The following is a 23785-nucleotide window of genomic DNA, read 5'->3' on the forward strand; positions in this document are numbered from 1 at the left end:
AGACAATAAATTTGTAAACAACCAAATTTCTCCTTATTTTACAGATCAGGAAACCAGTACTTAGCAGAGAGGAGTGGTTTGCTCATTGTCATCCCATGACCAGGGCCTTGCTGGTCATCTTCTTCCTGGGCCAGGTCCTCTAAGATCCATGGCTCTCCCCTTGCCTGAGGGCCAGCTCTATCAGGCCCCACCTCCAGATGCAGGTTTTCATTGCTTTGCAGCATTGATTCTTTTTTTTTTTTTTTTTTTTTGAGAGGGAATGGAGTGCACTTGTACGATCTTGGCTCACTGCAAGCTCTGCCTCCTGGGTTCATGCCATCTCCTGCCTCAGCCTCCTGAGCAGCTGGTACTACAGGTGCCCACCACCACGCCTGGCTAATTTTTTTTTGTATTTTTAGTAGAGACGGGGTTTCACCGTGTTGGCCAGGCTGGTCTCAAACTCCTGACCTCAGGTGATCCACCCACCTCGGCCTCCCAAAGTGCTGGGGTTACAGGCATGAGCCACTGCGCCTGGCCTGCAGTGTTGATTCTTACAGAAAGAGCTTCCCTGGTGGTTTTCACGTGGAGTCAATGTTGAGACTGTTCTAGATCTTGACTCTCCAGCCATGGGTATTCTATCTATTGAATTATTGAATAACGACGTTCAACTGTCATTTTCCTAAATGATAGAACTAATATCGTTTTCCTAAATGATATTAGTTGGCTACTACTGAACAGGTACTAGTGATTCTAAAAAGAAAGAGCCATATTTATTACATTTAAGTTTTCCTTATTTCTGCCTGTACCAGTGTGATTGCTGCTGTGAGATTTAGTAATGGCTTACACATGTTGCTGGCTGAGATGATGCCTCTATATTGTTTCCTACAAGTGTTTGGCATTTGGATGCTTTTCTTTCGGCAAGGGAAGCTTTAACATGAAGAATCAGAATGCTTTAAGAAAGGGTTTATTTTATTTGGAAGTGGAGTCAGGGAGAACAAAAAACAAGAGGCACTGCTCATGGGATGACGATGATCAAGCCGCTCTTCTCCGCTGAGTACTGGTTTCCTGCTTAATTAAACGAGAGGTTCCCTGAAAGGGCAGGTATGTGATTCTCAATGTACAGAGACTAAACCAAGTGTCTTAAGGACTTGGAGTGAGGCTTCGTCTGATGCTGGAACTACAAGGTGAGTGCCCAGTGTCTGATCCCATTGTTGTTGATCAGTGTTGGTTCCTTACGCCCTCTCTGTTTCCACCTGGTAAGCATCTATGCTTTTCTCAGTCCCACAGTAAATACCATTTCTCTTATCACCCTCTCTGAGAGGCCTTTCCTGACTCACTCAGGTTGGTAATTTCTCCGTATCTGTGTTGCTGTAGCATCTCAACAGACCTTCTTCTTTCACAGGTGTCATGTTATTATGATAGTTTCGTACTTGTCTCCCCAGCTAGGCTCTGGGATTCTGGTGGGCAGAGATAATTCATTTTCATGGCCCGGGGCAGGCCCAGCATTTACCACACGGGAAATGCCCACAAAATGCTTCTTGGAACGACTGGCTAAATGAATCAAAGGGTCAGCTAAGCAGGGTGGGAGGTGTGGGTAAGTAGAAGGGCCTGAGGAACAGTGTCCCAGTAGCTAGGGGCATATTGTCCTGATTGAAACTTTAGAGAAATGATGTCTTTGAACGGAGAGTAGAGGGGAAAGCATGTGTCATCCAAATGGGCGCTTACATCCCGGTGAAATGGACTGAAAGCCGCGCATTAAACACAAGAGCTTTTCTGTAGGTGCATTAGGTGTGACCCTGTTCGATGCTGGAATAGACCGAGAGAGGGTGGGCAGGAGTGCCAGGCATGCTATCCATTATCCAGAAATGTTCGCCACACGAGTGACACAAATACTCAGGACTCACTGCCCTCCCATGATTGTCTCAGGTGACATCATGAGCGGTACATTTTCTCATCGAGAGATGTGTCCCTTTAAATGACCTAGGAAAGAAACAGAGATTGCGAATCCCCAGGCCAGCACATTGCTGCAAAGTAGCCAAGTTATCAGCCTCTCAGGTCTTCAGAGTTATTTTCGCTTTTCAATGCCTCTTTAAGTACTAGCGATGAAGGGCGTGTCAGAGACAAGAAGTCAGCATGGTGAACTTCGGAAGACAGCCTTGCCCTAGCCTTCTAAAGGGCTGAGATCATTCTCCTGGCAGGCCCAGAGTAATGAATGCTGTCTTTGAGGGCATGAGGGTTTACAAGATATTTGTATGTGCAATCTAGGAGTGAAGAAAGTTAATGGAGATGGTTTGCTGTTTTTCCCTTCTTCTTTGGAGGAATATTTATTTATTATTATTATTTTTGAGACGGAGTCTCACTGTCTCCCAGGCTGGAGTGCAGCGGCGCGATCTTGGCTCACTGCAAGCTCTGCCTCCCCGGTTCACGCCATTCTCCTGCCTCAGCCTCCCGAGTAGCTGGGACTACAGGCGCCCGCCACCACGCCCAGCTAATTTTTTGTATTTTTTTTTTGTAGAGACGGGGTTTCACCATGTTAGCCAGGATGGTCTCAATCTCCTGACCTCGTGATCCACCCGCCTTGGCCTCCCAAAGTGCTGGGATTACAGGCGTGAGTCACCACGCCCAGCCTGGAGGAGTTTAATTAGGTGTCCTGGATTTGGAGAAAGACAGATTGAAGGGCTTGCAACACTGATGGTTGTGTGTGTGTGTTTGTGTGAGAAGAGAGAGGGAAAAGGAGAGAGAGAGAAAGGAGAGAGGAGGCGGGGGAGGGGAGGAAAGGAAAATTATTCTCTGTTTTCCGGAAGAACAGAAGAAGGGCACTGTATAGGCAGAGTTAGGCAGATGTTAGGGAAGACTGTGAGGGTTGTATAATCCTGGAATTGTCACCCTGAACAGTCATCTCTGGCAGAACTGGCTTATAGGTTACTGGCTTGTGGGCTACTAGATGGCTAATAGGTCAAAGACATCTTCCAAAGCTGCTTAATAGGACGCGTGTTTCCAGGGTTTTTCTGAAGGCTCCGCAATGCTGTGCAGTCCTTCTTTCTTACATGGGTCCAGCAGGACATTTTCCTAAAGGCTCTGAGTTCTGAGAGAGCACAAAGACCATTGAGAAAGATGGTTTGCTGAGGCCTCACGTTTTAGGCCGTAATAAATCACCGAGGCCTCCCTTTGAGTGAATTTCCAGTCTTTTCCTGTGATCAAGTTGAACTTTACTTACTTCTGGATTTGGCTCTGTGCCTGTGGGCTGCTCACTCTAGATATCTGGATAGGGCAGCATGAGCCTGGCCAGACTCCAGGAGGTGGAAGTGGAGGTTGGGCTAACAGCTTCTTCTCCGTCCTGAGAGGGTTGTATTAATATCCACCCACCATTTCCAACTAAATTGTACAGGATTGTTCCGCTAAGCTGCTCCCATGTCCCCTCACTTGGAATGAGAGTGCAGGAAATATAAAGTAAATCACATTTTCTTTATTGCTGAGCAAGTGCGTTTGATTCATTTTCAGATTCTTAACAGTTACCTCTCTGCACATTAGAGGAGAAATAGACAACACTGTTTTTCAAAGACTGGCTCTTTTATCTTAGTTTCCGTCTGGTCTGAATTTGTCCTTTGATTTGAAATGCAGTTTTGGGTGCCTTCCCACTGCCTTCCTCCCTCACCAGCAGCAGCTAGAAGTTGCAGTGAATGGTCTCACAGTCTAGAGAGGGATGAGGAGGGGCCAAGGTGCTCTAAAAGGTCTCAAAGTTTGGTGAAACATCAACTTGCAAAAGGCAGATTCAAAGGAGAAAAGGCAGACACATTTATGTAATATGTATACGCAGGAGCCTTCAGAATGAAGACCAAAAAACGGAGAATAGTGTCCTTTTTTTTTTTTTTTGAGACAGAGTCTCACTCTGTCGCCGAGGCTGGAGTGCAGTGGCGCGATCTCAGCTCACTGCAAGCTCCGCCTCCCGGGTTCACGCCATTCTCCTGCCTCAGCCTCCTGAGTAGCTGGGACTACACGCACGCGCCACCACGCCTGGCTAATTTTTTAAATATTTTTAGTAGAGACGGGGTTTCACCGTGTTAGCCAGGATGGTCTCGATCTCCTGACCTTGTAATCCGCCTGCCTCGGCCTCCCAGAGTGCTGGGATTACAGGCGTGAGCCACCGCGCCCGGCTGACAGTGTCCATTTTTATGCTTAGTTTCAACATAGTATGAACAGCCATGTAGAAATATGATTGTATAAAGAGGGAATGATCTAATGCTAACAGAGTGAGTGGGGAAACCTAGCAAGGCCTGTCTGTGTAGATTTATTTTGAGAAATGATGTCTTTGAATTGAAACTAAAGGGGAAAGCATGTATCATCCACATGGGCTCTTACACGCTGGTGAAATGGACTGAAAGCAACGCATTAAACACAAGGGCTCTTCTGTGGGTGCATTAGGTGTGACTCTGTTCTATGCTGGAATAGAAGGAGAGAGGGTGGGCCTCTCTGAGCATACATTCCTTCCTTCTTGGCCTCTGTGCAGTCCTTCCTTCTGGGGTGTGGGGTAGGACCCTTTCTGCAATGGGGGTCTTATTACCTACAGTCAAATAAGGTAGGTCAGATTAATTTCTTCATGGCCAGTTTTTTAACATAGAATGGCAGAAGGAAAGTTAGAGTAATATTTTTAGGTTTTATGGCTGGCTTTGGAGCAAAGGGGTTCTGGTTTCTGTGACCTGCCTTGGGGAAGAGGGATTCTAGTTTCGATGGCTAACTCCGGGGAAGCTGTAGAGGCCAGAAACAGGAAGGGAGGAGAAGGCCAGAGAAAAACATTTGCTTCTGAGGCAGCTTCTCAGGCCTTCCTTTTGGAGTGGTCTCTGAACCCCACGAGTTGCACACTGGGATTGCGCTTTGGGTATGCTCTATGCTACCACTAACTAGTAGTACTTTTGTAAGTCATTTGCTCCTGAAAGCCTTAGTTTTTTCACCTGTCAAATAGGGAAAATGATAATTACTCACAGGGTGCTATGGAAGTTAAATGAGAAAACTGAACAAAATGGGCACTGACTTCATGTTGGCTGAATGAATAAATTTGCAGGGGAGTGAACCTTGAGCTTGGTTTAGTGGCGGAACCAGGAAAAGTCCTCATGAACTTCTTTCTGGTTGCTACATTGTTTCTTTACACAGGTGGATTTTGGTTACACAGGTGGATTTGGCTACATTGTTTCTTTACACAGGTGGATTTTGGTTACACAGGTGGATTTGGCTACATTGTTTCTTTACACAGGTGGATTTTGGTTAAGAGACCAATCATCTTAATTCTTAATTGAAATGTTTTCTGGCCTCTAAGAAAGTTCTGCACGTATTAATGTGTGTATGAAATGAGTGTGTGTGTATGTGTGTGTGTGTGTTTTCCAGAATGGTGTTTTGGATCATCCAAACAGTTTCTTTTTGGAGAACAGATCACCAAATACTAGTCTTCTTCATAGAAACATGTATTTCAAGCAATGCAAATTGGGACTATATTTTGTGGTTATGTATTTATAGCACCGTACTATATACCATAACCTATGTTTTCTGTTATAGTACATCATAGCACCTCCAAAAGAATTAATGAGTAGGGAGCCGAAAGGTCATAGAGCAAGAAGTAGTGTCAGATGCAGTGTTTTAGGGCAGTTCAGGGAGATGAGATTAGAAATGGGTGGCTTAATCCTTAGATGCATAAAACATTTTGTATTTCTCAAAGTCCTCTCACTTGTGTCATTTCATTTGATTCTAACAATGTCTCTTGGATATGAAAATCAATCGTTGTCTCCATTCTGTAGATTGTAAAACATAGACCCAGTTCCTTAGGTAAGTTTTGCAGCCAAGGCAGGATGCAAAGCCAGGTAATCTGCCGGGAGTATTCTGTTTCACTAACTGGCCTCCCAGCTTCCATTTCTTCCTTCAGAGTCATCTCCACACAGCAGCAAGAGTGACCCTTTAAAATGTAAATCAATCGGCTGGGTTTGGTGGTTCACACCTGTAATCCCAGCACTTTGGGAGGCCGAGGCAGGTGGATCACGAGGTCAGGAGTTCAAGACCAGCCTGGACAACATGGTGAAACCCTGTCTCTATTAAAAATACAAAAAAATTAGCTGGGTGTGGTGGCGGGCACCTGTTACCCCAGCTACTCAGGAGGCTGAGGCAGAGAATTGCTTGAACCCGGGAGGCGGAGGTTGCAGCGAGCCGAGATGGTGCCACTGCACTCCAGCCTGGGTGACAGAGCGAGACTCCGTCTCCAAAAAAACAAAAACAAAAACAAAAACGTAAATCAGATCATGTCAGTCTCCTGATGAAAACCTTCCCGTGGCACCCTGTTGCAATTCTGATCAAGCCCACGTCCTTGCAAGGCTTATGGGTTCCATAGCTGGCCTCTGGCACTCTCTCCCTTTCCTCACCTTCCATTCTGCCTCTTGCTTTCCCCAAACATGCCAAGTGCTTTCCTGCCTCAGGCATTTTGCATGTGCTGTTTCCTTTGCCTGGGATGCTCCTACCCCAGACCCACAGATCACAGGCGTCTTCTCATTGTGACACCATCCCTATATGTTTTATAAAATTAATCAGGAAGAAGCAGGCGGGGGGCAGAGGGAATGAAAATAAACCCAGCTTGCAGCACACTCAGCATTCATCATGAGGCCAGCCTGCTCTCTGAAGTGCTTCCTCAGAGCAGTTTGGTGCCTATTGTCCTAGAATCACATAGACCCTAGATTGTAGATCCCCTTAACTGCTCTACAGGTAACATTTTGAACATTACAAAATATTAGGGTTTCCCTTTGACATATTCCTTCAGGTCCTGCATACCAGCGGCACTAATGGCAGCTGGTCTGAAGGACCCCACGAGAAGTGGACTCACCAAAGGATGCAGTTTCCACATCCTGATGATTTCATCTGCCTTACCCCAACCAATCAATAACCCCAAATTTCCAGGCCCCTGCCTTCTATAATTCCCTTAAAAACCCCAGCCCAGAACTCCTTAGGGAGATGGGTTTCAGGGTTTCCTCCCATCTCCCTCCTCCCCTCCCCTCCCTCCCTCCCTCCCTCTCTTTCTTTCGACAGAGTCTCGCCCTGTTGCCCAGGCTGGAGTGCAATGGCGCAATCGCGGCTTGCTGCAACCTCCACCTCCCGAGTTCAAGCCATTCTCCTGCCTCAGCCTCCTGAGTCGCTGGGATTACAGGCATGCGCCACCACACCTGGCTAATTTTTTATATCTTTAGTAGAGATGGGGTTTCACCCTGTTGGCCAGGCTGGTCTTAAACTCCTGACCTTGTGATCTGCCTGCCTCGGCCTCCCAGAGTGCTGGGATTACAGGCATGAGCCACTGCACCTGGCCTCCTCCCATCTCCTTTCTTGGCTGCACAGTGAGCATTAAACTCTTTCTCTGCTGCAGACGCTTCTGTCTCAATGTAATTGGTCTGATACTATGCAGTGGACATATGATCTTGTTAATCCTGTAACAATCATTTGGGTCTCAGCTCAAGTGTCACCTCCTCAGAAAGGCCTTCCTTGAGAGTTCTAACTAACGGAGTTTAGCTACTGCTGTAGCAGAGCTTTCCAGCCAGTGCACCTTGGTACATCGGCGTTTTGTTGGTGGGAAAAAAGGATGCTGCCATAGTGACCTCTCCACCCTAGGGAAGGCCTGGGGGAGTCGCTACCCACAGCCTATGTCTTTACTCCAGCGCTCTGTGGACATTATCAATTTTTATTTTATTTATTTATTTATTATTTATTGAGATGGAGTCTTGCTCTATCTCCGAGGCTGGAGTGCAGTGGCGCTATCTCGGCTCACTGCAACCTCCGCCTCCTGGGTTCAAGCAATTCTCTTGCCTCAGCCTCCCAAGTAGCTGAGATTACAGGTATGCACCACCACACCCACCTAATACTTGTATTTTTAGTAGAGATGGGGTTTTACCATACTGGTCAGGCTGGTCTCGAACTCCTGACCTCAGGTGATCCACCTGCCTCGGCCTCCCACAGTGCTGGGATTACAGGCGTGAGCCATTGCGCCTGGCCCACTGTCAATTGAACATGTTTGAGAATCACTGCAGGTATCATCCTATATTACTTTTATCATAGCATTTGTGACTATCTGAAATTAACCAATTTTTTTGCTCATTTATTTCACTTCCCTTCACTGAATGAAACAGACTTTATCTAATTTGTTTATCCTTTGTTTAAAGGATTTAGTGTTTAAAAATAGCACCTGCCACATAATAGGTGCTTAATATTTATTTGTTAAAATATTGAACCACCCCTATTGTCAAAAGAGCAGTGGCAGGGATAGGAAACTGTGTTAGGACTTGAGGTGAAATTCAAGCATTGAGTGGGGAAATCATCCTACAGCTGTTGGCAGGGCACTTTAAACTTTAATTACTTTAAGGATTTAAGCTGCTACTAGAAGCCCAGAAATAGAATAAATGCAGTCATGTAACATTATTCTCCAAAAGAACAAACTCAGAGCAAAATCAGCAGATTTGAATGTAGGCTAAGTCTGAGGCTGTGCAAGTTTCTGCCAAAATCAGTATTTGTAAATTAATAATATTTATTTAATATTCAATACTAAAACCAAACTGCAGAAATTTAGTGAGAGAATAACTTTCATTCTTTGGGGAATATAATAAGGCCAAGCTATAACAATAAGCTTCTCTTTTTATTATGAGTTTCTGCTTCCCATACATTTCAGCTTTTAGTCAGTACATAGGTGAATGAAGGTCAAACCTTGTGGCATGAATGACCAAAACTGCTGCAGCTGTAATTCTGACAGCAAAACTGCTAATTTTCTCTTCTCTAGGAAAAAACACAGAGGTGCAAAAGGAGTTACCATTCTATGTAAAAGGTAAAGCTGTGCTAATAATAACAATTAGAATTTCATTGGGTGAATTTTATCTTCATGAGTTTTATCCTCACCATGCACACATACACACAAAGTTTGCTTAGGGAGTCTTTTTTCTCCCTCCCTCTCTGCATTTTTTTTTAATGACCCACCCACTCATTACTTTTCTCTTTTCTTTTTTTTTTTTGAGAGGGAGTCTCGCTTTTGTTGCCCAGGCTGGAGTCCAGTGCTGTGATATCAGCTCACTGCAACCTCCGCCTCCCAGGTTCAAGTGATTCTCCTGTCTCGTGGAGTCTCGCTCTGTCACCCAGGCTGGAGTGCAATGGCGCCATCTCGGCTCACTGCAAACTCCGCCTCCTGGGTTCAAGTGATCCTCCTGCCTCAGCCTCCCAAGTAGCTGGGATTACAAGCACCCACCACCACACACCACACTCAGCTCATTTTTGTATTTTTAGTAGAAACAAGGTTTCACCTTGTTGGCCAGGCTGGTCTTGAACTCCTGACCTAAGGTGATCTGCCCCCCAGGCCTCCTAAAGTGCTGGGATTACAGGCATGAGCCACTGCACATGGCCGACCACTTACCCATTTCTTAACTCACACAACACACACTTGGCTCTTGGACAGCATAGCTCTTTTTCATGTAAGGAACGAACACCATCTCTATTGCCAAGTTGGTAGGAAGTATTCTTACAGTGGTTTCTGTGACATGACTTCAGATAGAATCATTAGCTGGGGATGCTGGGTAGCCACAGATCCTGTTTCAGGCACTGATCAAGTTCCAAGTCTATCTGTACTTCGATCAGGCACTGTGTGTTGGGGAATACTCCATCACTGTTCTTTTCAGTTTTTGATATTGATTTCTTAGAAATAGGTTTCAGTATTCTGGAGGCATTACCCATGGTAGCAAAGAACAATCTTAAGCTGTGTGTACATGAGGTCCCTACAGTTGGTTTCATAGTGAAATATTCAGTCAACCAATCTCAGTCTTTAGATGCGGGAACTAAAAAACCGACTTTACTGATTTGGCTCCACTGAAGATCTTAAATTTTGCCTGAATCGACCTGACGGTTTTAGACAGAGCAGCTTTTGCCTGCACTGTAAGTCAAGAAGAGGGAAAAAGAAACTGAGCAATTAGACTGTGTAGCAGGTTTACCTGTAAGAAAATTCACTTGAGTTTTGTTTTGATTGAAATTCAAGCTTTCCTTTCCAGGCTTTTAAACTGCTAATGCCAGAGGCTAGTTTGGGTGACGGCGTGCTTTGATACGTACTCTGTGACTGCAGTTTGAGGTTTTTCTTCACCTTGAACTCCCTCTTGAGGCAGGTGGTCTCCTTACTGTCCTGCTAATAAGCGATCCTCACTTCTGCCACTGTGACTTTGCCCACCCCGAGCCTGTCTTCTTTGGCCCTACACATCACACAGATCGAGGGGGTCCTATGAATGCCAAACTGAATGATCAGTCTCTTGGTTAGACGAGATGTCAGCTTTTGGTTAAAACGGGCATCTTTTAAATGATTTTCTATTGCTTACTGCAAGAGTTTTTAAATTGGAAGACCAGCTTTCTGAAATTTGCCTAAGGGTAAGAATAGCTATTGAATGTGATCCTTGGAGAATAGGGAGTGGGGGAAGGGGCTCGGGATCCTACAAATATTCCAGAGGGTTCTTATGTCAGGCAAGTTTGTCAAACTGAGCTGTACTGGGAGTTGGATGTGGGAGAGAATGTGTAAATGTGAGTCAAGTTCTTCAATGTCTAGCTGGTAAAATGGAATATGGATCATTGGCTCCCTCAGGTTCTCTGTGCTGAGCCATTTAAACCAGTTCTCAGGCTTGGGTTGGCCATCAGTCCAGAAGCATAGTTTTTATATCAAGGCACTTTGGAGCTAATGTTCTGCCTTAATAGTACAGAGGAGGAAACCGAGTTTTCAATAGGTACTTTATAAAATGTGAGGGGAAGAATAAAAATTACAGCCCAGATCACCCAACTCAGGGCTGTTTGCTTGGGCCTGTCTAGTCAAACAAGGCCAGGTGCTCTGAAGAGCTCTACCAGTGGAGTTTAATGATCTGCTGACACCGTCTTGAAATTCCTTACAATTTTATCTTTGAATGTGTGTTTTGTAAGTGCAGTCTGATGGGACAATGGAGCATGAACCGAGGACAGATGCATAATACGCATGTCCACTGTTGTACGCCGCCATGTGAGCATATAGCGTTTGCAATACTGTGCGAGCGTAGAACCGCAGTTGACTTGTGCAGCATGGCTGTTCATGAGACCCAAAGTGAGTACAAGGTAAATAGTTTCCACCTAAAGTCGAATAACACGCCAGAACTTAGAGAAATCACAGATCTCTTCTTGAACAGATGTGCTCAACCTGAGAGCACAGACTCAGCAGAGACTGAGCCTATGTCCTGAAGTAGGTTAAATGAGGCACAGGGTACATATGACATTTTCTAACAGGGGGATACGTGTAGCACCAAAGGCAGATAGTGGAGCAGCAGTTACCTTCTTGTGATTCTGATTGGTGTTCAGTGACTATATACATAAAATAAGGTAACTGTGTGTTTGAGTGGGTAGGGAGAAAGTTAATGACCGTGTAGGCATTTTAGGGTCTGGTGGAGGGTGATTAATTTCATCTGGTCTTTGTTCTACATCTGATAAACAGGATTACAACCAGTATCTGCCAGTGAAATATTTAATAAACTCCAATTATGTTGCTGATTGCCAGGGGTTCGGCCAAGCTCTGGTTGCTTGCCTCACAGAAAGTCACTGAGACACTGTGTCTGTCTGTCTTTCTTTTTTTCCTTTCTTTCTCCCTTTCCCTTTCTCTTTTCTTTCTTTCTTTCTTTCTTTCTTTCTTTCTTTCTTTCTTTCTTTCTCTTTCTTTCTTTCTTTCTCTTTTCTCTCTTTCTTCTCTCTGTCTTTTTCTTTTCCTTTCTTTCTTTTTCTTTTCTTTTCCTTTCTTTCTTTTTTTTCTTTAATGGGATCTCACTCTGTCACCCAGGCTGGAGTGCAGTGGTGCAATGGTAGCTCACTGCAGCCTTGAACTCCTGAGCTCAAGCTGTCCTCCTGCCTTGGCCTCCCAGTTGGCTGAGATTACAGACATGAGCCATGGTGTCTGGCCATATTTCCAGGGAAGAAAGGCTTTAATGCAGGTGACATCAGCCAGGAGATGGAGATAAATCTCAGATCTGTCTCTCTAATTGACTAAAATTAGGGGTTTGTAGAATGAGGAAGGAATGTATCTATGTAGGGGAAACAGGAATTAGGGAGAGATAAGGAAGAGGAGTTGGTCAATGGGAAGCAGGTAGTCGGTTAGGCCATCGCGATGAGTGTGAGGTCTGGCCTCTCATTGTCTGGATGCGGTGAGCTGGTAAGTTTCAGTTCTTTGATACTCTCTGGAGGGCCTGATGGTCAGTGTCCTGTGAAAGGAGCTCAGATAAGACAAGTGTGTAAGTTTCAAGCTTTCTGGGATGGGGTAAATTTCTATTTGTATTAAAAAAACCCATAAATATTAGTTCTATGGAAAAATGGGCTGGTTTCAGTTATACAGGCGAGAGGTCAGCATTAGCTTGTAGGCCTAGGTTTTATTACTCATGTGCCCAACTGAAGCCATCTTGGGCCACTGTTTAAACTTTTTCTTTCGAATTTTCCTTTTTTTCTGACAGTGTGAAGGTCCATGACTCAGTGTCCCAAAAAGCGACACTTTCTGTTTGGACCAGAATTTACTTCCAATGTAGAAAGGAAATTGATTTTTAAGAAACAAGCATGATGCGGGAGCCCTATCATGTTCTTACTTGCTTGTGTTATTTCCCAGTGTTAGTCAAACACTTATGCTGAAAATGAGGACATGGAAGGAAAAGGCAATGTAGAGAAACCCACTGTTCCTTTTCCTTTTAGTTCTTCCTCAACCATCAGTAAGTTGAAGATAGAGTGCTTTGGTAGAATATGTGCACGATCAATAGGTGGAAAAGAGACCGCTGAGCTGGCTTTGTGCAGCATTACCACCATCCTGGTAAGACAAAATACCTATGTATGTATGAACCATAAAATAGAAATTGGGTAATTTCTGTGATTCTGCCTTAATTAAATGCTCTTATGTTCGCACATACAACTGGCATTCTAAAGATGAACACTATAAAGGTAAATAGTAAAATATCCTGTTTAATTTGAAATTTCAATTTTGTTCTACTTACAACAAAATTCAATTGCAAAGAAAAAGCATCGTGACAAGTGAGAGAGAAAAAGACTGTGGAAGGAAAAGGAAAGCCTTTTAGCCCTTTAACAGCACTTTTGTCCTTCTTTTTGAATAGGGAACCTGCATTTTCATTTTGCACTGGGTCCCACAAATTATGTAGCTGGCCCTGCTCCCGTGGTGTCTGCATTCTCAGCTTCCAGCAAAGTGCCTGTTGCCCCCTGGGAGAGTTGCAACAAGGGCAGTAGACGGAAAAGGAGGCACGAAGAGTACCCCTCAGGCATAAGGATGTCACCTGGCTGCTCCAAGAAAAATCTGTGTAGCAGCTTTACCTTGGTCTCTATGGAAACCAGTCATGTATTAAAAATGAAAAGTTAAAGCATCTTTCCACTGGCTGTCCCTCTAGGAAGGAATCTCCTTTAACTAAAATATGTTAATAGATGCAGCCTGCTACTGGCTCCTGCCAGACCTAAGGTGACATAGTTCTGCCCTTTAAAGCACAGGTTCCGTGAGGTAATTACCATTTTCCCTCCTCTTTCAAGTCCAGTGAACAAGAGAAGAGAAGAGCAGAACCAATCCATTGTATTCCAATGACTTGTGGGCTTAGGACTTCTTTTAAGACACATAAAACTGAGCTTTTCTGTTGCTTAGATTTCCGTTAGGTTGTAGCTTTCTATTTTCTTAGAACTGAAAGTCGAGACCTTTAAGAAGGGTTTGTTTACAGTTTGGTCTAAGTCCAACTCGGAAGACTGATCTCTTTCTCAAGACTGAGTTTACTTTGTGGGGAGGAGGTAGTGAGTTTCAATATTTCTACCCACCTGGAGCATCAGGGGTGTCTTCTATGATCAAGGAAGGAAGCCACTCAGGGTGACAGAGCTGCAGACTTCTGCTTGGTCACTCTGATAGCTCTGGGAACACTGTGCACCTCTCTGGCTGTGATGGGGAATCTTTGCAAGTTGTTTCCATAAGAGCATCAGGGAGATGCTACATCATGACCCCTTGCTCCCCTAGAGAAATCCTCAAAGAACCCATCTCCATGAATTCAGTCAAGTTGGCCTCTAATTTTCAAGAATGATAATTACTTTACAGCAGGAGTGAAGGGCTCTCAAAATCATCCATAGTGATTTTTTTTTTTTTTTTTTTTTTTTGAGATGGAGTCTCGCTCTGTTGCCCAGGCTGGAATGCAGTGGCGCGATCTCGGCTCACTGCAAGCTCCGCCTCCAGGGTTCACGCCATTCTCCTGCCTCAGCCTCCCGAGTAGCTGGGACTACAGGCCCCTGCCACCACTCCTGGCTAATTTTTTGTATTTTTAGTAGAGATGGGGTTTCACCGTGTTAGCCAGGATGGTCTCAATCTCCTGACCTTGTGATCCACCTGCCTCGGCCTCCCAAAGTGCTGGGATTACAGGCGTGAGCCACCGCGCCCTGCCCATAGTGATTTTTCAAACTACAGAACCCCTGTCCCTGAGATTTAGAGATCTCCCTTTACCCCAAATTCTCTTTATAGTAGAAATAGGTAAATTGAAGAGCAGCAACAGGTAGGGCTTTTTCATAAACTTTACTGTATGCTTACAGCATAAGCAATGTCACGCAAAAGAAGAAACACAAAACCCCCTCCCTAGTCCTCCAAACAAGAACACTGCATTGCTCTGCAGCAGGGGAGCCGTCTAGCTGGAGCTCTGGCCAGATTGCCCACAAACTCACCTGTGTTGCCTCCTCGATGGGAAAAGAAACAAGCGCACTAATGGTGCATTTCTGTGGAGAGGAGATAAGTGTCCTAATTAGGAAGGCTCTGAAAATGAGTGATTGAGGCATTATTGGATCTGATTTGGGGAGCACTACAGTCTAAAGCCTGAATGCATTAAACAAGAGTGAATTAGAGTCAAAGGGTTTGTTAGGCAGAAAGAAAAAAGTGGAAAGTCTGTGGGGGAAGAAAATCCTTAATTGAGTTTTCTATTGAAATAACCAATAAATAGCTTGTTAGAAATAGGTCAAAGGAAAATATGTATTTATATATTCATTCTCCATTTTTGTTTCATGTCTGGCTTGCTGTCCAGAAAGCTTTAATTCTGTGGTCTGTTACCATAAGAACATTGATGTAAATAACAATGATGCTTGCAGAGCATCATTGTTAATGACTTTCAACATGATGTAATTGTCTGAAGTGTAGTGTGCGGGGAAGTCAGGTTAATTTCTTTGCAGAGCTCTTACATTGTTCTTTACAATCTTGCTGGAAAATCAACTCATGGCAGAAGAATTCTAGGCTTTCCTGCCCTCCCTACCTCTTACATCCCAACAGATTTAAAAAACCTTTACAAAAATTACTACCTTTTGTTCTTGCTTCTATTATTGCAGTGGCATAGTGCAGTAGAAAAGGCATGGGGAGCTTGGCACAGTGGCTTGCACCTGTAGTCCCAGCTACTCAGAAGGCTGAGGTGGGAGGATTGCTTGAGCCCAAGAGTTGGAGACCAGCCTGGGCAACATAGCGAGAACCCGTCTCTTAAAAAGCAAAGAAAAAAATGTGGGGATACGTTAAGCAGGTCTGGGTGCAAAGTCCAGTTCTTTTGCATAGAAACTATGTGATTTTAGAAAAGCTGTAATTTTCAGATTCATCAGCTATAAAGCAGGGATGATGGTTATACCTACCTGGAACAGTTTTTATGAGATTTAAATGAAGTAATATATATATATAGGATGCAGAATGTGCATTATTCAAGAATAAATGTCTAAGATAGTTGTTCAAGGCAGTAGTTCCCTGCATTCTTGAAATAGCTTACAATCGGCCGGGCACAGTGGCTCACACCTGTAATCCCAGCACTTTGGGAGGCTGAGGCGGGCGGATCACGAGGTCAGGAGTGCAAGATCAGCCTGGCTAACACGGTGAAACCCCCATCTCTACTAAAAATACAAAAAATTAGCCTGGCGTGGTGGCGGGCGCCTATAGTCCCAGCTACTCGGGAGGCTGAGGCAGGAGAATGGGCGTGAACCCGGGAGGTGGAACTTGCAGTGAGCCGAGATCACACCACTGCACTCCAGCCTGGGCGACAGAGCCAGACTCCATCTCAAAAAAAAAAAAAAAAAAAAAAAAAAGGAAATAGCTTACAATCCCTGGAACTTGTGAGTATGTTATCTTACATGGCAAAGGGACTTTGCAGAAGTGATTGAGTTAAAGGCCTTGAGATGGGTAGATTATTCTGGATGATTTGGCAGGCTCCAGTGTAATCACATGGGTCCTTAAAAGTGGAAGAGGGAGGCAGAAGAGAGGGTCAGAATGATGAGAGGTCAGGACTTCACCCACCACTGTTGTATCTGCAGATGGAGGAAGGGCACGGGAGCCAGGCATGTGGGTGGCTTTTGAGAGCTAGGAGAGGAAAGGAAGTGGATTTCCCTGTAGAGCACTCAGAAAAGAATATGTCCCTGCCTACACCCTAACTTTAGTGCAGTGAGATCCATGTCAACATTTTAACTTTTAGAACTGTCAGGTAACGATTTGTATTGTTTTAAGCCACTAACTCTTTGGTCATTTGTTAGATAGCAGCAATAGAAAATGAATACACTCATCTCAAGTATCATTCTCCCTCCAACAACCAGAGGGGTCTTGCCAAAACCTTGGAAAATTCATGTGCCTTTTCTGCTTGCAATTTTCACTCAGAGGACTCCAGAGTCCAACAATGGCCCTCAGGGCACTGTGGGATCTGGCTCTGCCACCTTCTGGCCCTAGCTCTGTAAATCTTCCCTCTTTTGCTCCATGGCCATTCCTCAGACACGTCAAGCTGTCTCCTCACTGCAGGGTCTTTGGCTTAACTCAGGTTCCCTCTACCTGAAATAATCCACCTTCAGAGAATTGGCTGGTGAGTAAACACAATTAAAGAAGTTGGCCAGGCCTGGTGGCTCATGCCTATAATCCCAACACTTGGGGAGGCCGAGGCGGGCGGATCATCTGAGGTCAGGAGTTTGAGACCAGCCTGGCCAACATGGCAAAACCCTGTCTCTACTAAAAATTCAAAAATTAGCCAGGTGTGGTGGTGCGTGCCAGTAATCCCAGCTACTCGGGAGGCTGAGGCAGGAGAATTGCCTGGACCTGGGAGGCAGAGGTTGCAGTGAGCTGAGATTGCACCACTGTACTCCAGCCTGGGTGACAGAGCAAGACTCTGTCTCAAAAAAAAAGTTAATCCATGTGAACAATTTAAGACCGTACTAGCTTCAGCTAGCAAGTAACTGTCTTAATAACTGTCTCAGCTCATCTGTGTGGCTCACTGTGACTTCCTGTCTCTGCTCAGCTTAGCACCATCATTCTCCATCATTTATCACATTTTCCGCTCTATACTTATCACTCTCTGATATGTTAAGTATTTATTGGCTAGTTTTTATTTTCTCCTCTAGTAGACTGTACACTCTACGAGAGCAGGAACTTTGTTTTGTCCACTGTTGAACTCTCAGCCCCTGGGAGACTGTGTGGCACCGGTAGGCTCCTAGTGTTTGAGAATTAATTCATTCTCACCAGGAATGCTGAAAAATGGTACATCTACAGTGAATCTGAGGTTGAACTGAGACCTCTAAGGTTATTTTCATCTCAAAGTTGAAGACATTGCTAATTTTTTCTTTTCTTTTTCTTTTCTTTTCTTTTCTTTTTTTTTTTTGAGGCAGAGTTTGGCTCTGCCACCCAGGCTGGAGTGCAGTGGTGTGATCTTGGCTCACTGCACCCTCCGCCTCCCGGGTTCAAGTGATTCTCATGCCTCAGCCTCTCGAGCAGCTGGGATTACAGGTGCCCGCCACGACACCCAGCTAATATTTTTGTATTTTTACTAGAGATGGGGTTTCACCCTGTTGGCCAGGCTGCTCACGAACTCCTGACCTCAGATGATCCGCCCACCTTGGCTTCCCAAAATGCTGGGATTATAGGTGTGAGCCATTGTGCCCGGCCATGGTGCTCATTTTCATAAAGCCAGTAAGAGGTAGAACCAGCACTTGAATTTTGATTTTTTTTTGTTTGTTTAAGGCAAAGTTTGTCATAGGTACTTTCTCATGTTGCCTCTAGCTGATGCCTTTCCCAGCAGGGCTCTCCCGTGGGACTTCTTGGTTTCGCCATGTTTCTACCTCTGGGAAACATAGTGCACTTGCCTGAGTCCTTAAGCACCTGCTTGCTGCCATGTGATAGTTGATACTCATGCCTTAATAAAACAATCACATACCCTTAGGAAGCATGCAGCTCTAATGGAGCTCAAAAGGTACATGGCCTCAGAACACCTCAAAAGGTACAAAATTTTGGCCATGAGATGAGGCTGGCGGGAGGGAACGGCTTGAAAGGAGTGTCTCCATATCGTATCACATAAAGAGTTGGCACTTGGAGCTCCTGACACTTGAGCTGTGATTTGTCAGTGGTTCTGTAGAAACTGCAAAATGTAGGATATGACCTATTTGAGATTGAAGTCCTGCAGTGGTATAGGCCATTGATAGTCATCTTATTGGAAGATATTTGTCCCTGGATCTTGGTGGCATTTTTTTGCCACATGCAGACTTTGTGTACACAGAAATACTGGGTCAATTATTTTGAATAAACTGACTTGCTTAGTCTCTTTTGTGTTGCTTTATATAAAGGAATACCTGGAGCTGGATAATGTATAAAGAAAACAGATTTATTTGGCTCATAATTCTGTAGGCTGTATGAGAAGCGTGGCACCAGCATCTGCTTCTTGTCAGGGCTTCAAACTGCTTCTACTCATGGTGGAAGGCAAACGGAAGCCAGAATATCATATGGCAAGAGAGGGAGCAATAGAGTAGGAAAGTGCTAGTCTCTTTTTAACAATCAGTTCTTGCAGTAACTAATAGAACAAGAAATCACTGAAGATGGTGACGATAGCCTCAAGCCTTTCACGAGTGATCCGCCTCCATGAGGCAACAGCTCCCACCAGATCCCAACCCTAAATTTGGGGATCAAATTTCAACATGAGGTTTGGAGGGAACAAATATCTAAACTATATCACTGACTATTCGGGCTATTGATAGATTTTTTTAAATAAAATAAATGATGGTGTATTTGATTGGATTAAGAAAATCAAGGCTGGGTATGGTGACTCACACCTGTAATCCTACCACTTTGGGAGGCTGAGGCAGGAGAATTGCTTGAGGCCAGGAGTTCAAGACCAGCCTGGGCAACATAGGGAGACCCCTATCTCTATGAAAAGGAGGAGGAGGAGGAGGAGGAGGAAGGGGAGGAGAAGATGGAGAGGAGGAGGGGGAGGAGAAGAAGAAGAGGAGGAGGAGGAGAAGGAGAGGAGGAGGAAGGGGAAGAGAGGAGGGAAAGGGGATGGGGGACAGGGGGAGGGAGCTAGGAGGTGGAGAAAAAAGAAAAAGAGGAGGAAGAAGAAATGAAAAAGGAAAATCAACTGGTTGTCTAAAATGTCAATCAGCATTTTGGTGCAGATAATAAACACCACTTTTTAAAATATTTTCTTTCTTTTTATTGTGGTAAAATATACATAACATTTACCACTTTAATCATTTTTAAGTGTGCAATTCAGTAGCATTAAGTACATCTACAGTGTTGTGCAGCCATCACCACTATTCATTTCCAGAACTTGTCCATCGTTTGAAACAGAAACTCTGTACCCATTAAGAAAAACTGCCCGTAGCCCCCTCCTCCCAGCTCCTGGTAACCACCATTCTACTTTGTGTCTCTGTGAATTTTCCTATTCTAGGTCATCTATATAATGGGAATCATGCAGTATGGGTCCTATTGTGTCTGACTTACTTCACTTAATATGCTGTTTTCAAGGTTCATTTATAGTGTAGAATGTATCTGAATTTCACTCATTTTAAAGACTGAATACTTTTCCGTTTATGTATAGATCACATTTTGTTGTCCACTCGCCTGTTGATGGACATTTGGATTTCCACATTTTGGTACTGCAGGTAACATTGCTATGAACATTGCTGTACAAGCATCCGTTTGAGCCATTGCTTTCAGTTCTTTTGGGTGTATACCTAGAAGTGGAAGTGCTGGATCATACAGTTTAACTTAACTCTATGTGTAACTTTTAAGGAACTGCCAAACAGTTTTCCACAGCAGCTGCACCACTTTCTGTTCCCAACAGCAACGCACAAGTGTTCCAGTGTCACCACATCCTTGCAAGCACTTGTCATTATTATTATTATTATTTTTAGGATAATAGTCATCCTTATGGATCTGAAATGGTACTTCATTGTGGTTTTGGTTATCATTTCCCTAACAGCTAGTGATGTTGAACATCTCTTCATGTGCTTACTTAACATTTGTGTATCTTCTTTGGAGAAATACCTGTATAAGTCTTTCGTCCATTTTTGAATTGAGTTATTTGGTTTTGGTTGTGTTTGTTCAGTTTTATGAGTACTTCGTGTGTTCTGAATGTTAATCTTCTCAAAGTTTCATAGTTTTAGCTCTTACATTTGGGACTTTGATCTATTTTATTTATTTATTTATTGAGACGGAGTCTCGCTCTTTCTCCCAGGCTGGAGTGCAGTGGTGCGATCTCGGCTCACTGCAAGCTCCGCCTCCCAGGTTCACGCCATTCTCCTGCCTCAGCCTCCCGAGTAGCTGGGACTACAGGCGTCTGCCACTGCGCCGGCTAATTTTTTTGTATTTTTTTGTAGAGACGGGTTTTCACTGTGTTAGCAAGGATGGTCTCGATCTCCTGACCTCATGATCCGCCCGCCTCGGCCTCCCAAAGTGCTGGGATTACAGGCGTGAGCCACCGCACCCAGCCAGGACTTGAATCTATTTTAGATTAATTTTTGTATGTGTTGTAAGGTAAAAGTCCAACTTCATTCTTTTGCATTTGGATATTCATTTTTTCGCAGCATCATTTATTCCAAAGATGAACCTTACCCAATTGAACGGGCTTTGCACCATTGTTGACAATCAATTGACTATATACGTGAAGGTTTATTTCTGGGCTGTATTTCATCAGTCTGTATGTCTGTCCTTATGCCTGGACAACATTCTTTTGATCACTATAGCTCTGTAATAAGTTTTGAAATCAGGAATTGAGAGTCCTCCAATTTGTTCCTCCTTTTCAAGCTTGTTTTTATCTTTTAGAGGTCTCTTGAGACTCTGTGAATTTTAGGATGCGTTTTTCTATTTCTGCAAAATAACATTGGCTTTTTGATAGGAATTGCATTGAATCTGTAGATTGCTTTGGGTAGTATTGTCATCTTAACAATATGAAGTTTTCCAATTCATGAACAGGAAACGTCTTTCAATTCATTAATTTGTTTAATTCCTTTCAATAGTGTTTTGTAATTTTCATTGTACAGGTCACTTGATTTCTTGGTTAAATTTTTTTTTTTTTTTTTTTTTTTTTTTTTTTTGAGACGGAGTCTCGCTCTGTCGCCCAGGCTGGAGTGCAGTGGCCCGATCTCGGCTCACTGCAAGCTCCGCCTCCCGGGTTCACGCTATTCTCCTGCCTCAGCCTCCCGAGTAGCTGGGACTACAGGCGCTCGCCACCGCGCCTGGCTAATTTTTTGTATTTTTAGTAGAGGCGGGGTTTCACTGTGTTAGCCAGGATGGTCTCGATCTCCTGACCTCATGATCCGCCCGCCTCTGCCTCCCAAAGTGCTGAGATTACAGGCGTGAGCCACCGTGCCCGGCCAGAAGCAATTGGTTAAATTTATTCCTTAGTATTTTATTTATTTTGGTGTTATTGTAAATGGAATTGTTTTCTAATTTCCTTTAATATTGCTTATTGTTGTATACAGAAATACAACTGATTTTTGGTGTGTTGAATTTGTACCCCGCATCTTTGCTGAATTTGTTAGCTCTAATGAATATTTTGTGGAGTCTTTAGAGTTTTCAACATATAAAATCATGTCAGCCACAAAGATAATTTTTCTTCTTCCTTTCCAATTTTGATGTCTTTTATTTCCTTTTTCCCCAATTGCTCTGCCTAAAACTTCCAATATTATGTGTAATATAAACGGCAAAAGCAAGTGTTCTTGTCTTTTCCTCATGTAGCAGAAAAGCTTTCACCATTGAGTACGATGTGAGCTGTGAGTTTTTAACACATGACCTTTATCATGTTAGGGAAGTTACCTTTAATTTCTGGTTTATTGAGTATTTTAATCATGAAAGGGTGTTGAATGTTGTCAAATGCTTTTCTGCATCAGTTGAGATGGCTGGGCTTATTTCCCCCTCATTCTGTTAATGTGGTATATTACATTGATTGTTTTCCATGCATTCCTGGAATAAATCTCACTTGATCATGGTGTATAATTCTTTTAATATGCTTCTGTATTCTGTTTCCTAGTATTTTGTTGAGGATTTTTACATCAATATTCATTAAGATATTGATCTGTAGCTTTCTTTTCCAGTATTATCTTTCTCTGGCTTTAGTATGAGAGTAAAGCTGGCTTTAGAGAATGAATTAGGAACTGACCTTTGTCTTCAATTTTTTAAGAAGTTTGAGAAGAATTGATTTTAATTCTTCTTTAAATATTAGGCAGAATTCATAGGTGAAGCCATCTGGCCCAAGACTTTTCCTTGTTGAGAGGTTTTTGGTACTGACTCAATTTCTTTACTAGTTATAGGTCAATTCATACTTTCTATTTCTTCATTATTTGATTTTGGTAGATTGTATATTTCTAGGAATTTGTCCATTTATATAGGTTAACTAATTTGTTGTCATACAATTGTTACTAGTATTATCTTGTAATCTTTATTTCTGTAAGATTGATAGTAAACTTTATATCACTTTTATTTCCAATTTTAGTAATTTGAGTCCTCTTCTTTATCAGTCAATCTAGCTAACATTTGTTAATTTTGTTGATCTTTTCAAAGAACCACCTTGTGGTTTCATTGATTATCTCTATTTTTTTTTTTTTTTTTTTTTTTTTGAGATGGAGTCTCAGTCTTGTTGCCCAGGCTGGAATGCAGTGGCGCGATCTCAGCTCACTGCAACCTCCGCCTCCCGGGTTCAGGCGATTCTCCTGCCTCAGCCTCCTGAGTAGCTGGGATTACAGGCACCCGCCACCATGCCAGGCTAACTTTTGTACTTTTAGTAGAGATGGGGTTTCGCCATGTTGGCAAGGCTGGTCTTGAAATCCTGACCTCAGGTGATCCACCCCCCTTGGCCTCCCAAAGTGCTGGGATTACAAGTATGAGCAACCGTGCCCAGCCTCTACTGTTTTTTAACGTCTGTTTTATTTATCTCACTCTATTCTTTATTTTTCCTTCCTTTTGCTAGCTTTGAGTAAAGTTTGCTCTTCCTTTTCTAGATCCTTATGGTGAAAATTAGGTTGCTACTTTGAGATCTATCTTCTATTTTAATGCATGATTTTATAGCTGTAAATTTCCCTTTTATCACTGCTTTCATTGCATTTCATAAGTTTTGATATGTTGTGTTTTCATTTGTTTCAAGGTATTTTCTAATTTCCCTTTCGATTTCTTTTTTGACCACTTGGTTTTTTAAAAGTGTGTTGTTTAATTTCCAAATATTTGTGAACTTTTCAATTTTCTTTCTGTTATTGGTTTCTAGTTTTATGATTTTAATCCTTTACATTTTATTTATATGACTTCAGTCTTTTAGAATGTATGGACTTGTTTTGTCTTTTTATATATGGTCCATCCTGGAGAATGTTCCAGGGGCACTTGAGAAAAAGATCTTATCTGCTGTTATAAATTACTGTATAAGTCTGTTAGGTCCAGTTGGTTTATGGACCTAACAAATTAGGTTCTTAATTTACAATCTTTCTTTTACTTTAATGCATAAATTTATAGCTGTAAATTTCCCTTTTAACACTGCTTTTGTTGCAT

This window comes from Pan paniscus, chromosome 1 (genome assembly GCF_029289425.2).
Source record: "Pan paniscus chromosome 1, NHGRI_mPanPan1-v2.0_pri, whole genome shotgun sequence".
Lineage (NCBI taxonomy): Eukaryota > Metazoa > Chordata > Mammalia > Primates > Hominidae > Pan > Pan paniscus.